The 13,582-nt window shown below is 49.2% G+C and overlaps 1 protein-coding gene across 1 annotated transcript in view; it reads left to right on the forward strand.

Annotated features, from left to right (window-relative positions):
• Window positions 1-7,484: 7,484 nt before the first annotated feature.
• LOC138296487 (lebercilin-like) overlaps window positions 7,485-13,582 on the forward strand; it is a 222,738-nt gene continuing 216,640 nt past the window's right edge. Inside the window, exon 1 of the mRNA XM_069235636.1 lies at window positions 7,485-7,648. The gene's annotated coding sequence lies outside the window, so the exon portion shown is untranslated. The remainder of the gene's footprint in view (window positions 7,649-13,582) is intronic.

A 13,582-nucleotide genomic window follows, 5' to 3' on the forward strand; every position in this document is an offset into this window, starting at 1 on the left:
TATGGATGATGTGGCAGAGTACACGGTGCACACAGTCTTCGCTGTAGGGCCCTGCTGCACGTTGCCTGCTCCTGCAATTCCAGCTGCAGGTGGGACAACACACCGTCACAGCCACGATCGACCGCGGATCCTCCACAGATCTCATGTCAGCTGACGCCTATCATGCACTGTCAAGCTCCCCTATGCTCTCAAAGCCCAGTCAGGGTTTTTGCATAGAGCCAAACACAGTCACTTCCCATGCAGGGAAGCTTCAGATCATCTGTGTCTCACTGTGATGTAAGAGGAGATATCACCATCTACCTGGCGGATGGAGGTCATGGCATGCTAGTAAGTGACCACACCGCCAAAGCATTGGTCTTAATCTTCTTTGCATTTGGTGTGCAGGTTGAAGAGTTATCAAACATACTAGCAGAACTTGAAACAAAATAGACACTGGATGCCTCAAGGACAAAGTTGTGATGTAGACGCATTGCATGCCACCTTATGCCCAAGGTAGAGGAAGAGCTGGAGAAGCTGAAACGCACTAAGATTATTGAAAAACTCACCAGCCTCACACTATGGGTATCCCCAAAGTGGTAGCAAAGAAACAAAAGAAACCTGAAGAAGTCTGCATCTGTGTGACATGTGGCTCCCAAACATCGCGATCAAGTGAGAACGCCATTTTACACCCACTGTTAATGACATCCTTAGAGAGCTTAATGGAGCTAGGTGGTTTTCCAAAGTTGATCTCTTATTGGGGTATCATCAGCTGCTTCTACACCCGACTCAAGGTACATAACCACTTTTTCCACCCATGTGGGCCTCTGCCGATACCGCAGACTCAATTTTGGAAAAGTATTTGCTAGTGCTAAAGTATTTTACAATACCATCCAAGAAATGCTCGCGGAGTTGCGAGGAGTCATCAATGTCAGCGATGATTTTCCGATATTTGCCAATTCCATGAGAGAACACCATGACTGCATGCGAGGAGTTCGTCAGCGACTCAATCACACTTCACAAAGAGAAGTGTGAATTCCTAACACAGCAGATTAGCTTCTTTGCCTACACTTTCTCAGCAACTGGAGTGGCTGATCCAGAGGTGTGTGACATCCAAGAGGCCCCTGCCCCAACCAGTGTGTCGGAAGTAAGGAGCTTTTTGGGGATCGTAAACTACTGTGGGTGTTTCATACCTGACCTCACTGAGCCCCTCTGAAAGCTCACAAAGGCCACAACACCATGGATATGGGGTTTGGCACAGGAAGAAGCTTTCCAAGAGGCAAAGAGAGCCCTATGGGCATACACCACTCTATCATACTTCGACCCAGCAAAACCGACCTCCATAGCAGTTGACGCCAGCCCAAAAGGATTAAGGGCAGTTCTCACCCAACAACAACCTCAAGGAGCCTGGACCCCAGCAGGTTGCTCACTGCCACAGAAAAGAGGTACTCACCGATTGAAACTGAGGCCACTGCCATTCACTGGGCCTGTCTGCCCTTTAATCTCTACATTTATAGCCACCCATTTGTAGTCTTCACAGACCACAAACCCCTCATACCTATATTCCGAGGCTCAGCATCCAAACCCCCACCACACATAAAAAAGTGGAAGCCCCAATTTCAGGGAGTATGACTGCTGAGTTTATACCTGGTGTCAACAATCTAGTGGATTATCTGTCCCAGCACCCCTGTGCTGCCACCCAATAGGAGATGGAGGACGCAGAAGAATTGGAAGAGTAAGTCTGATATGTCATGGAAAGATCCATGCTGCTTCCTCTCTTTCTGTATGCTATTCGGAGTGCCACAGAAACAGACAAGTATTTGCAACTAGCCATTATAGCAATCCAGTCAGGGAAGTGGCATTCACTCATAGTACACCTGTCTCACAGAACCCCAAAAACAAAGAAGGTTATTGTAGGAGGCTGGCCTGGCTTGTAGTGGGTACCAGAGGTACTTACACCTTGTGCCAGGTCCAGTTATCCCTTATTAGTGTAGAAGGGGTGTTTCTAGCAGCTAAGGCTGATAGAAGGTTGCTATAGCAGAGCATCTTAGGCTGAACAAGGAGACATGCAAAGCTCCTACTATACCACTGGTCTCACATGCACAATATCATAAGAAAACACAATACACAGATATACTAAAAATAAAGGTACTTTATTTTTATGACAATATGCCAAAAGTATCTCAGTGAGTACCCTCAGTATGAGGATGCCAAATAGACACTAGATATATGTACACAATACCAAAATTATGCAGTAATAGCAAAAGGAAGTAATGCAAGCAGTGTAAAGTTACAATAGATTGCAATAGGAGCACATAGGTATAGGGGCAACACATACCATATACTCCCAAAGTGGAATGCGAACCACGAATGGACCCCAAACCTATATGAGCTCGTAGAGGGTTGCTGGGACTGTAAGAAAACAGTGAGGGTTAGAAAAATAGCCCACCCCAAGACCCTGTAAGGTAGGTGTAATGTGCACCTAAACCCCCAGAGAGCACAGAAGTCGTGATAGGGGGATTCTGCAAGGAAAACCAACACCAGCAATGCAACAACAGTGGATTTCCGGACCGGAGTACCTGTAAGACAAGGGGACCAAGTCCAAGAGTCGCGACAGTGTTGAGAGTGGGCAGGAGCCCAGGAAATGCCAGCTGAGGGTGCAAGGAAGCTGCCACCGGATGGAAGAAGCTTGGTGTTTTGCAAGAACGAAGAGGACTAGGAACTTCCCCTTTGGAGGATGGATGTCCCACGTCGTGAAGAAGCTTGCAGAGGTGTTCCCAAGCAGAGAGACCGCAAACAAGCTTTGCTAGCTGCAAGGGTCGCAGTTAGGGTTTTTGGATGCTGTGCTGTGGCCCAGGAGGGACCAGGAGGTCGCCACTTGGATGAGGAGACAGAGGGGGCGCCCAGCAAGTCAGGGAGCCCTCACAGAAGCAGGCAGCACCCGCAGAAGTACCGGAACAGGCACTTAGAAGAGGAGTGAACCGGAGTCCACCTGAAGTCAGAAAAGGGAGTCCCACGACGCCAGAGGACAACTCAGAAGGTTGTGCACTGCAGGTTAGAGTGTCGGGGACCCAGGCTTGGCTCTGCACGAAGGAAATCCTGGAAGAGTGCACAGGAGCCGGAGCAGCTGCAAATCACGCGGTACCCTGCAATGCAGTCTAGCTTGGGGAGGCAAGGACTTACCTCCACCAAACTTGGACTGAAGAGTCACTGGACTGTGGGAGTCACTTGGACAGAGTTGCTGAGTTCCAGGGACCACGCTCGTCGTGCTGAGAGGGGACCCAGAGGACCGGTGATGCAGTCTTTTGTTGCCTGCGGTTGCAGGGGGAAGATTCCGTCGACCCACAGGAGATTTCTTCAGAGCTCCTGGTGCAAGAAGGAGGCAGGCTACCCCCAGAGCATGCACCACCAGGAAACAGTTGAGAAAGCCGGCAGGATGAAGCGATACAAGGTTGCAGTAGTCGTCTTTGCTACTTTGTTGCGGTTTTGCAGGCGTCCTGAGCAGTCAGCGGTCGATCCTTTGGCAGAAGGTGAAGAGGGAGATGCAGAGAAACTCTGCTGAGCTCTTGCATTCGGTATCTGAAGAATTCCCCAAAGCAGAGACCCTAAATAGCCAGAAAAGGAAGTTTGGCTACCTAGGAAGGAGGATAGGCTAGTAAGAAAGGTAAGAGCCTATCAGAAGGAGTCTCTGACGTCACCTGATGGCACTGGCCACTCAGAGCAGTCCAGTGTGCTAGCAACACCTCTGTTTCCAAGATGGCAGAGGTCTGGGGCACACTGGAGGAGCTCTGGGCACCTCCCCTGGGAGGTGCAGGTCAGGGGAGTGGTCACTCCCCTTTCCTTTGTCCAGTTTCGTGCCAGAGCAGGGCTGGGGGATCCCTAAACCGGTGTAGACTGGCTTATGCAGAGATCGGCAGCATCTGTGCCCATCAAAGCATTTCCAGAGGCAGGGGGAGGCTACTCCTCCCCAGCCATCACACCTATTTCCAAAGGGAGAGGGTGTCACACCCTCTCTCAGAGGAAATCCTTTGTTCTGCCTTCCTGGGCCAGGGCTGCCTGGACTCCAGGAGGGCAGAAACCTGTCTGAGGGGTTGGCAGCAGCTGCAGTGGAGACCCCGGAAAGGCAGTTTGGCAGTACCCGGGTTCTGTGCTAGAGACCTGGGGAATCATGGAATTGTCTCCCCAATGCCAGAATGGCATTGGGGTGACAATTCCATGATCTTAGACATGTTACATGGCCATGTTCGGAGTTACCATTGTGACGCTATACATAGGTAGTGACCTATGTATAGTGCACGCGTGTAATGGTGTCCCCGCACTCACAAAGTCTGGGGAATTTGCCCTGAACGATGTGGGGGCACCTTGGCTAGTGCCAGGGTGCCCACACACTAAGTAACTTTGCACCCAACCTTCACCAGGTGAAGGTTAGACATATAGGTGACTTATAAGTTACTTAAGTTCAGTGGTAAATGGCTGTGAAATAACGTGGACGTTATTTCACTCAGGCTGCACTGGCAGGCCTGTGTAAGATTTGCCAGATCTCCCTAAGGGTGGCAAAAGTAATGCTGCAGCCCATAGGGATTTCCTGGAACCCCAATACCCTGGGTACCTCAGTACCATATACTAGGGAATTATAAGGGTGTTCCAGTATGCCAATGTGAATTGGTGAAATTGGTCACTAGCCTGTTAGTGACAATTTGGAAAGCAGAGAGAGCATAACCACTGAGGTTCTGGTTAGCAGAGCCTCAGTGAGACAGTTAGTCATCACACAGGGAACACATACAGGGCACACTTATGAGCACTGGGGCCCTGCCTGGCACGGTCCCAGTGACACATAGACTAAAACAACATATATACAGTGAAATATGGGGGTAACATGCAAGGCAAGATGGTACTTTCCTACAGTCATAGACTCAATAGGCCATGTACATCATGAGCTCATGACCACTGCATGCTTGATAAGAGAACCCCCATCCGGTAACCCCAACCACCCTCACAGAACACGTTGTACAACTGGCACACCATGGTCACCAAGGGATGGTAAGAACCAAGAACAGGCTCAGGACAAAAGTCTGGTTTCCGCGGATAGACAAGATGGTGGAAGCTACTGTGAGGTCATGTCAATGGTGCAAAGTGGCAGGCCCTCCAGAAGCTCCTGCCACTGTACTTAATGAGCTGGGCCTTCAGCAACCTTGGCAGTGCGCTAGTTTGGATTGTGGGTATCTCCCCGACAGGATGTACACCCTTGTTTTAATAGATGACTATACCAAGTACCTGGAAGTAGAGTTGGTGGAGTCTCAAGCGGCCAATGAGATCATACCAAAGATAGAGAAGATGATAGCCACACATGGTATAATTAAAGAGATCAGAACTGACAGTGGGTAACCATTTCAAAGCCAAGAGTTTGTGGACTACCTACAGTCTGGGGCATCTACCACCATAAGATAACTTCCCACTGACCCCAAGCCAATGGAGAGATGGAGCGTTTTATGCACACACTGAACAAAGTAATAAGCATTGCCTACGCCAACCATCAATCTATGGAATGTGCCTGTTTATCAGGGAGCATAGACAGACTCCCCATTCCAACACAGGACAAGACCCTGGGCATTCCTACAAGGGGCAAGTTGTCACTGACACAACACCACGTAAAATGTAAATTAGCACTTGTATAGCGCACTACTCACCCATTAGGGTCTCAAGGCGCTGTACTCATACCGCTATGGAACCCCTCCTGGCTTTTCCCTGTGAGGCACCCACTCCTGAGCACCCCCAGGGTGAAGCCAGGCATCCAAGCGCTGTTGGGGCGATTAAGCAAGCTATTGCCCAGAGTTGCACCCATGAATTAGATTAGGCACCGAGGCGAGAATTATCTGGTCAAGGGGAATTGAGCCCAAGACCTGCCAAAGCGGGACTTGAACCCTGGTCTTGAGCCAGATCTCTGCTTCAGGGTCTGCCGCTCTAACCATTGAGCCACACTTCTCACCCAGAATGAATGCCAGACCTCATTGATGATGCCAGACCATTTCAGAGAAAGAGCACCAATCATCGTACAAGAACTGACAGGAGAGCTGGTCAGTCCCCCTGGTTCACCGCTTGGTGATCTAGTGTTCATGAGAGTTATGCAGCCTGGAAGTAGATTTAGACTGCCTTTTGAGCCTCATCCCAGGGTTGTCACCCAACGAAGGATCACCATGATTATAGCCAGAAGGATGAAATTACATGCAACATCTCATTTTTCAAGTGGGCAAGAGGAGACTGTGGTGATGACTACACTCCCCATACGTCCTCCCGTCCTCTGACAGAGAGCAAAGCTCCCGTGCTCATCATCTGCTGCACCACATAATGTGCCAGTGGCATAACAAAGGTCTCTGCAGTGCAGGGAGCCCCCGAGGAGGCCACCTGGAGCTCGGGCCCCTGGAGCACGGGGGCCTTTGTTACGCCAGTGTATCTCTGGTATGACCAGTGGTTTAAATCCGGTCCGGTCCGGTAATGAGTACCTCCACTTCTTTAATTTGAAGGGGACTGTACCTGCACTTCTCAGCACTGGTACAATACATGTAATTGGGAGAGTACCGGCACTTCTCGGAAGCAAGCAGGTACTCTAGAGAGTGAGTACCTGCACTTCTGTATTTCCATTGAAAGCAGTGGGTATGACTAACCTAGTTGGGTTAAATGCCACCCTAAGAAAATGTTTTGCAATCGTGCTATTTTGTAACTAGAGCATTCATTCTGTTTTAATTAAAGTTGTGGAGGAATGTAATGTTGTTCATCCTTCTGATGAGGGGTGTTTAGTAAACTCCACCGCTGATGTCCACATATTGGTTTGTTCTACGCGCGCGGCGCGTGTAAATAAAAGGGGGATGGCGCAGCGAGCAGGCAGCTATCCCATACACCAGGAGTTTCTCACACTTTTTGTGCTCAGTGTGAAACAGGTCCGGGCGGTGCAAACACCAGCACGACAACCAACAATTACGTTTTACAAAAAAAATCAATTAAAAACAAGCGCTAACAAAGCCAAAAGCTGACCTATTGACTTATCCAATGCTTGTTATTTTAAGCTTTCTGGTTCGCCAGTTGTGGGCAGTTTTAGTATGGTGCCCGGTCTATTTTCTGTCGCAGTCCGACGACCCTGTATCCGCGTGTCACCCACCCACCGTTAGCGTGGTCTTCGCTTCTGTGTATTTATGAGAATTCAAATCGCCTTTCACGATAGTGTAGGAGATTTTATATTCAAACACCCCAGTTGGAAAGTTCATGTGAGTGATTGTGCTGTCCGATACGGAGAGCCTGCGCTTCTCTAATTTAGAAAGACTAGCACATCCCCGAATAAGTGCTTTTTCAAGTCCGTGACCTTCACTGTGCCACAGGGCCTAACGCTGGAATATGGAAAGCAGCGCGTGGGAAATGATCTGCTCGCCAGACGCTAAAGCGAGCGGGCGCTCTTCGCCTGCGCCCAGCGGTGGTTGTGCGGTGCCCAAGGACTGCGGAAGTGACGCGCCCCTGGGACAATGCTGTGAGGGAACAGTATGGCATTGTGCCGAAACAGGGAGGGCGGGTGACCCATGCTGGGTGGGGCCACGCCGGCAGCATAGGAGCCCCTCGGCTACCGCGGCCCCTCAGAAGAGGGAGGGACTCAACCCCACCCGCGTCCTTCCGCTGCTGACAGCAGGTAAGCAAGGGATGGAGGTGTAAAACAGGTCATGAAAGTAGGTGCTTCTAGGTGTCCTCGCGCCCGAGAGTTGGCGAGCGACCCGTGTTTTCCATTGCGACATTTCCTCGTTTGTAGCGGGCGTACGTAGGGTAAGGGACCTAATGAACATAGCACGACTGCCTAGTGCTAGTTTTACCTCATGCCTCGTCCATCACCCTACTTTTGTGACATTCTTTGTATTTCTTATGTATGAAATTGTGAGTGGTGCTGTATAACACATTCTGGGAATGTCTAAAACATTAGTATTGATATATTCTCCTTTTAAGGAATGTAGATTACCAAACGTGGCTGCAGAGGTTGTGTATGTTTGGGAATGTAGCCAACGGTAGCGAGTGAGAACGCAGCTTCTTAAAACGTATGTGGTGGTGGCACGTGGGTGCGCTCATCTGCTGTGCCTAAACGTTCAATCGCTTGGGTTTGCAGTTAAACTCTGGTACTTAAGCGATTTCCCTTTTTAATGTCTCCGGGCCTAGTCGTATTATTTGCTTGATTTAGCAGCTCAGCCTTCACAACTGCCACGGAGCACTCTATTTTGTAGTGCTTTTATTGCATGTCATTGTAGGGTTTTTACACCAGATAATTGCTTTGGGGGTGAAGCTATTTACAATGTCCGTGGCGCTTGGTGCGCGCGTGTAAACAGTCATGTCTGGTGCCTTGGAATGCAACATCTCCAAGTTCCTTGTACATTCAGCAGCTTTCGGGCAAAAATAAAAGCGGCTAGATAATTCTGATGATTAATGTAACTGCTAGAGAAAGATGGGAGTTTTGTCTAGTGGCAGTTTTGATTCATCTTAGGTAGCGCAGATGGTTAATATGCCTGCTGCAAAGAACGTGTATCATGCTAAGAACAGTATTTTATATGCATAGCACAGTGAGTTACTGCTTTTGTCACAGAGATTCTTTGGTTACTGTAGAGTTCATAAATTACAATCGTAATCTAGCACAGCAAGCTATGAACTGCCATCAAAGAGTTGCATGCTAACTGCATGGCACACATTAGACAGTTAGGTTTTTAACCCTGTATTTCATTTTCCTTATGCTGCTAAAAAAGATTTGCTTGCATAGAAATACATTCTCTTTATTAAAGTCAGCTCTGACGACTGTGTTATGTTCTGAATCCTGGGTTTGTACTTCTCCAGACCAAGCACACTTAGAAAATGCCTGCCGGTGTGGATGACATGTGAATCCTACACCTTGTAGTCCCCTGTAAAGTGCTCAGACACCCTACACTGCTATGAGAGGTGCTATAAAACAAAATAATTACATATGATCGAGAGGCTATGGAGCGGTGAAAGGCCTTTATGGTTTTACTTCTTTTACCCAGCACACACACGTAAAAAAGCCTTCTCAGATCTTATGTATCTAAAAATAAAATCAGAAATCTCTTGGGAAATGTAGAATCTGACCTGAGGTTTCAGCTTTCCTAAATAAAACCAGACATTGAAAAGCTTTTGCTTATTTTTTCAATATAAAGTAAATATATCTTTTGTAATTTGAGTATTTTGTTGGGTGTGTTCTTGTTTGTGTATTTTTTTGTAAATTACTGTTTTAATGTTCGAAATTTACATCATACAAATTGCTTTGGGGTCCTCAGCTTCCAGTAGTGATTCACTGGGGTCCTGAGGAGTCAAAGGGTTGGGAACCACTGCCCTATCTAATTCTTCTTAGCCCCAAAGTGCTCATCTGAGTTTTTGAGTTTTCAGTAACGTTAGAAATGGGGTTTCTGGTTGGCTAGGGTATGTACCTAAGCCAGGCAGAACCCACCCACTCTAGTCAGGGTGAGGGAGTTACACACGCAAGAAAACCCCTGCTCAACCCCTTGGTAGCTTGGCTCGAGCATTCAGGCCTATCCCAGAGGCAATGTGTAAAGCGCTTGCACAACACATGTGATGCACTATCCCCACCACAAAGAAAACACAACACCAAGTTATATAAAAGTAAACTGTATTGTACACATCATTAGACCAAACACATGTCAGTAATACCTTGCTACCCAAGCAGTTTTCAAAATATTACACAGTACTATTACTCTGCGAAAGCCTGCAGTAGTCACATAAAACACATAGGTTACTGATTATTCTGCAACATAAGCAGTAGTCAGGAAAACATTACTAAAGAAATGCACGTCATAGGCTCATCATAATGCCCACAAAAGGAACATCAGAAAACACATGGCAAGTCCTGAAAACATATTAGCATAAATGCATGGGTCATAGGAAACCTGCCACTAAGAATGCACTTGCCCTGGTAAACCCGTTTCCCTCCATGCCCATAGAAGGAACATCATAAAACACAGTTGTTATAATTGCACAGGTCACGCTTACCATACCACCATGAATGCCTACCATACCACCATGAATGCACATGAGGGGAAACCTCCACCAACAATGAGCATTTTAACATAATAACGACGACATGATCATAACGGCACCTGCGCTTAGGTCATACATGGTGGGCAGGTGATATCAGATTCATGCGAAGAAGAGAGGAGATCCTGCGTTCCCAGTACGGAGAACAGTGCAGGGACGGGTGACCCCACTCCTCACTCAGGGGCCACCTCATCTTCATTGTATTGCAGCCGGGCGGGGGCTCTCCTACCTTCTGGCGTGGGCAGGAATGCACCATCCGGTGCTCCACTCTTCAACGGGAGTCCGGGAGGAGATACAAAACACCGAGGGAATCCTGCACCCTCCAACCGAAATGGGAGACCTCTCGGGTCCTCCTCCCATGGTGGGAATGCCACTAGTAGCCGTCTGTGTCCTCACGGCGTGCCTGCCAGTTTAGGCTCTTCCCCGGCAATCATTGGCGGCTCCCTGGCCTCTGCCCGTGGGAGCCGGCGTTTTCCTCTGCTGCAGCTCAGCTGCACTGAACCCAGGCTCCAGAAGTGGATGCCTGCTTGTGCCCTGGGGGTGCTTCTTGACGGGCTCCCGCCTTCCTCTTTCCCGAGCCCCCGGGGCACGTCACAGAGCATGTTTCTGACACGCTGAGGGAATCCGGGTTGCAGCTGTGATTTCTTCAGCTGGTAGTGGCTTCAGTGTAAAGAAATGTCTCCCTGTTGCAGTTACCCCCCACTTTTTGCCTGATACTGATGCTGACTTGACTGAGAAGTGTGCTGGGACCCTGCTAACCAGGCCCCAGCACCAGTGTTCTTTCACCTAAAATGTACCATTGTTTCCACAATTGGCACAACCCTGGCACCTAGGTAAGTCCCTTTTAACTGGTACCCCTGGTACCAAGGGCCCTGATGCCAGGGAAGGTCTCTAAGGGCTGCAGCATGTCTTATGCCACCCTAGGGACCCCTCACTCAGCACAGACACACTGCTTGCCAGCTTGTGTGTGCTGATGGGGAGAAAATGACTAAGTCGACATGGCACTCCCCTCAGGGTGCCATGCCAACCTCCCACTGCATGTGGCATAGGTAAGTCACCCCTCTAGTAGGCCTTACAGCCCTAAGGCAGGGTGCACTATACCACAGGTGAGGGCATAGGTGCATGAGCACTATGCCCCTACAGTGTCTAAGCAAAACCTTAGACATTTTAAGTGCAGGGTAGCCATAAGAGTATATGGGCTGGGAGTCTGTCAAAAACGAACTCCACAGCTCCATAATGGCTACACTGAATACTGGGAAGTTTAGTATCCAACTTCTCAGAATAATAAACCCACACTGATGCCAGTGTTGGAATTATTAAAAGATGCACACAGAGGGCATCTTAGAGATACCCCCTGTATTTTACCCAATTGTTCAGTGCAGGACTGACTGGTCTGTGCCAGCCTGCTGCTGAGAGACGAGTGTCTGACCTCATGCGGTGAGAGCCTTTGTGCTCTCTGAGGACAGAAACAAAGCCTGCTCTGGGTGGAGGTGCTTCACACCTCCCCCCTGCAGGAACTGTAACACCTAGCAGTGAGCTTCAAAGGCTCAAGCTTCGTGTTACAAGGCCCCAGGGCACTCCAGCTAGTGGAGATGCCCGCCCCCTGGACACAGCTCCCACTTTTGGCGGCAAGTCCAGGAGAGATAATGAGAAAAACAAGGAGGAGTCACTGGCCAGTCAGGACAGCCCCTAAGGTATCCTGAGCTGAGGTGACTCTGACTTTTAGAAATCCTCCATCTTGTAGAAGGAGTATTCCCCCAATAGGATTAGGGATGTGACCCCCTCCCCTTGGGAGGAGGCACAAAGAGGGTGTACCCACCCTCAGGGCTAGTAGCCATTGGCTACTAACCCCCCAGATCTAAACACGCCCTTAAATTTAGTATTTAAGGGCTTCCCTGAACCTAAGAAATTAGATTCCTGCAACTTACCGAAGAAGAAGACTGCTGAGCTGAAAACCCCTGCAGAAGAAGAAAGAAGACACCAACTGCTTTGGCCCCAGTCCTACCGGCCTGTCTCCTGCCTTCTAAAGAACCCTGTTCCAGCGACGCTTTCTCCAGTACCAGCGACCTCTGAATCCTTAGAGGACTGCCCTGCTTCCAAGAGACCAAGAAACTCCAGAGGACAGCGGCACTGCTCCAAAAGAACTGCGACTTTGTTTCAAGGAGCAGATTTAAAGACCCCTGCAACTCCCCGCAAGAAGCGTGAGACTTGCAACACTGCACCCGGCGACCCCGACTCGACTGGTGGAGAACCAACACCTCAGGGAGGACCCTCCGGCGACTCCGAGTCCGTGAGTAACCAAAGTTGTCCCCCCTGAGCCCCCACAGCGACGCCTGCAGAGGGAATCCCGAGGCTCCCCCTGACCGCGACTGCCTGAACTCCCATTTCCCGACGGCTGGAAAAGACCCTGCACCCGCAGCCCCCAGCACCTAAAGGAACGGAACTCCTGTGCAGGAGTGACCCCCAGGAAGCCCTCTCCCTTGCCCAGGTGGTGGCTACCCCGAGGACCCCCCCCCTTGCCTGCCTGCAACGCTGAAGAGATCCCTTGAACTCTCATTGATTTCCATTGAAAACCCGACGCTTGTTTCTACACTGCACCCAGCCGCCCCAGTGCCGCTGAGGGTGTACTTTTTGTGTGGACTTGTGTCCCCCCCGGTGCCCTACAAAACCCCCCTGGTCTGCCCTCCGAAGACGCGGGTACTTACCTGCTGGCAGACCGGAACCGGGCACCCCCCTCTCTCCATTGAAGCCTATGCGTTTTGGGCACCTCTTTGACCTCTGCACCTGACCGGCCCTGAGCTGCTGGTGTGGTAACTTTGGGGTTGCTCTGAACCCCCAACGGTGGGCTACTTTGGACCCAAACCTGAGACTTGTAAGTGATTTACTTACCTGACAAAAACTAACAAAAACTTACCTCCCCAGGAACTGTGAAAATTGCAGTGTCCACTTTTAAAACAGCTTATTGTGTTTTATGTGAAAAGTATACATGCTAATGTAATGATTCAAAGTTCCTAAAGTACTTACCTGCAATACCTTTCAAATTAGATATTACATGTAGAATTTGAACCTGTGGTTCTTAAAATAAATTAAGAAAATATATTTTTCTATAACAAAACCTATTGGCTTGGATTTGTCTCTGAGTGTGTGTTCCTCATTTATTGCCTGGGTGTATGTACAACAAATGCTTAACACTACTCCTTTGATAAGCCTACTGCTCGACCACACTACCACAAAATAGAGCATTAGTATTATCTCTTTTTGCCACTATCTTACCTCTAAGGGGAACCCTTGGACTCTGTGCCTACTATTCCTTACTTTGAAATAGTGCATACAGAGCCAACTTCCTACATTCAGGAAAAGCGCTTCCTAGGCGCTTTAATAATGGGAAGAAAAGGCACTCTCAAAGTGCTGTGGAAAGTAAGCAGAGCGCTACACAGGTGCTTAGGCTCCAGCGCAGGAGCTGCAAATCCCAGCTCTGTCCTCATGCTGGCAAATAAATGGCTGCAGAGGGCAGGGGCCACAG

The sequence above is a fragment of the Pleurodeles waltl genome, chromosome 5 (assembly GCF_031143425.1).
Source record: "Pleurodeles waltl isolate 20211129_DDA chromosome 5, aPleWal1.hap1.20221129, whole genome shotgun sequence".
Lineage (NCBI taxonomy): Eukaryota > Metazoa > Chordata > Amphibia > Caudata > Salamandridae > Pleurodeles > Pleurodeles waltl.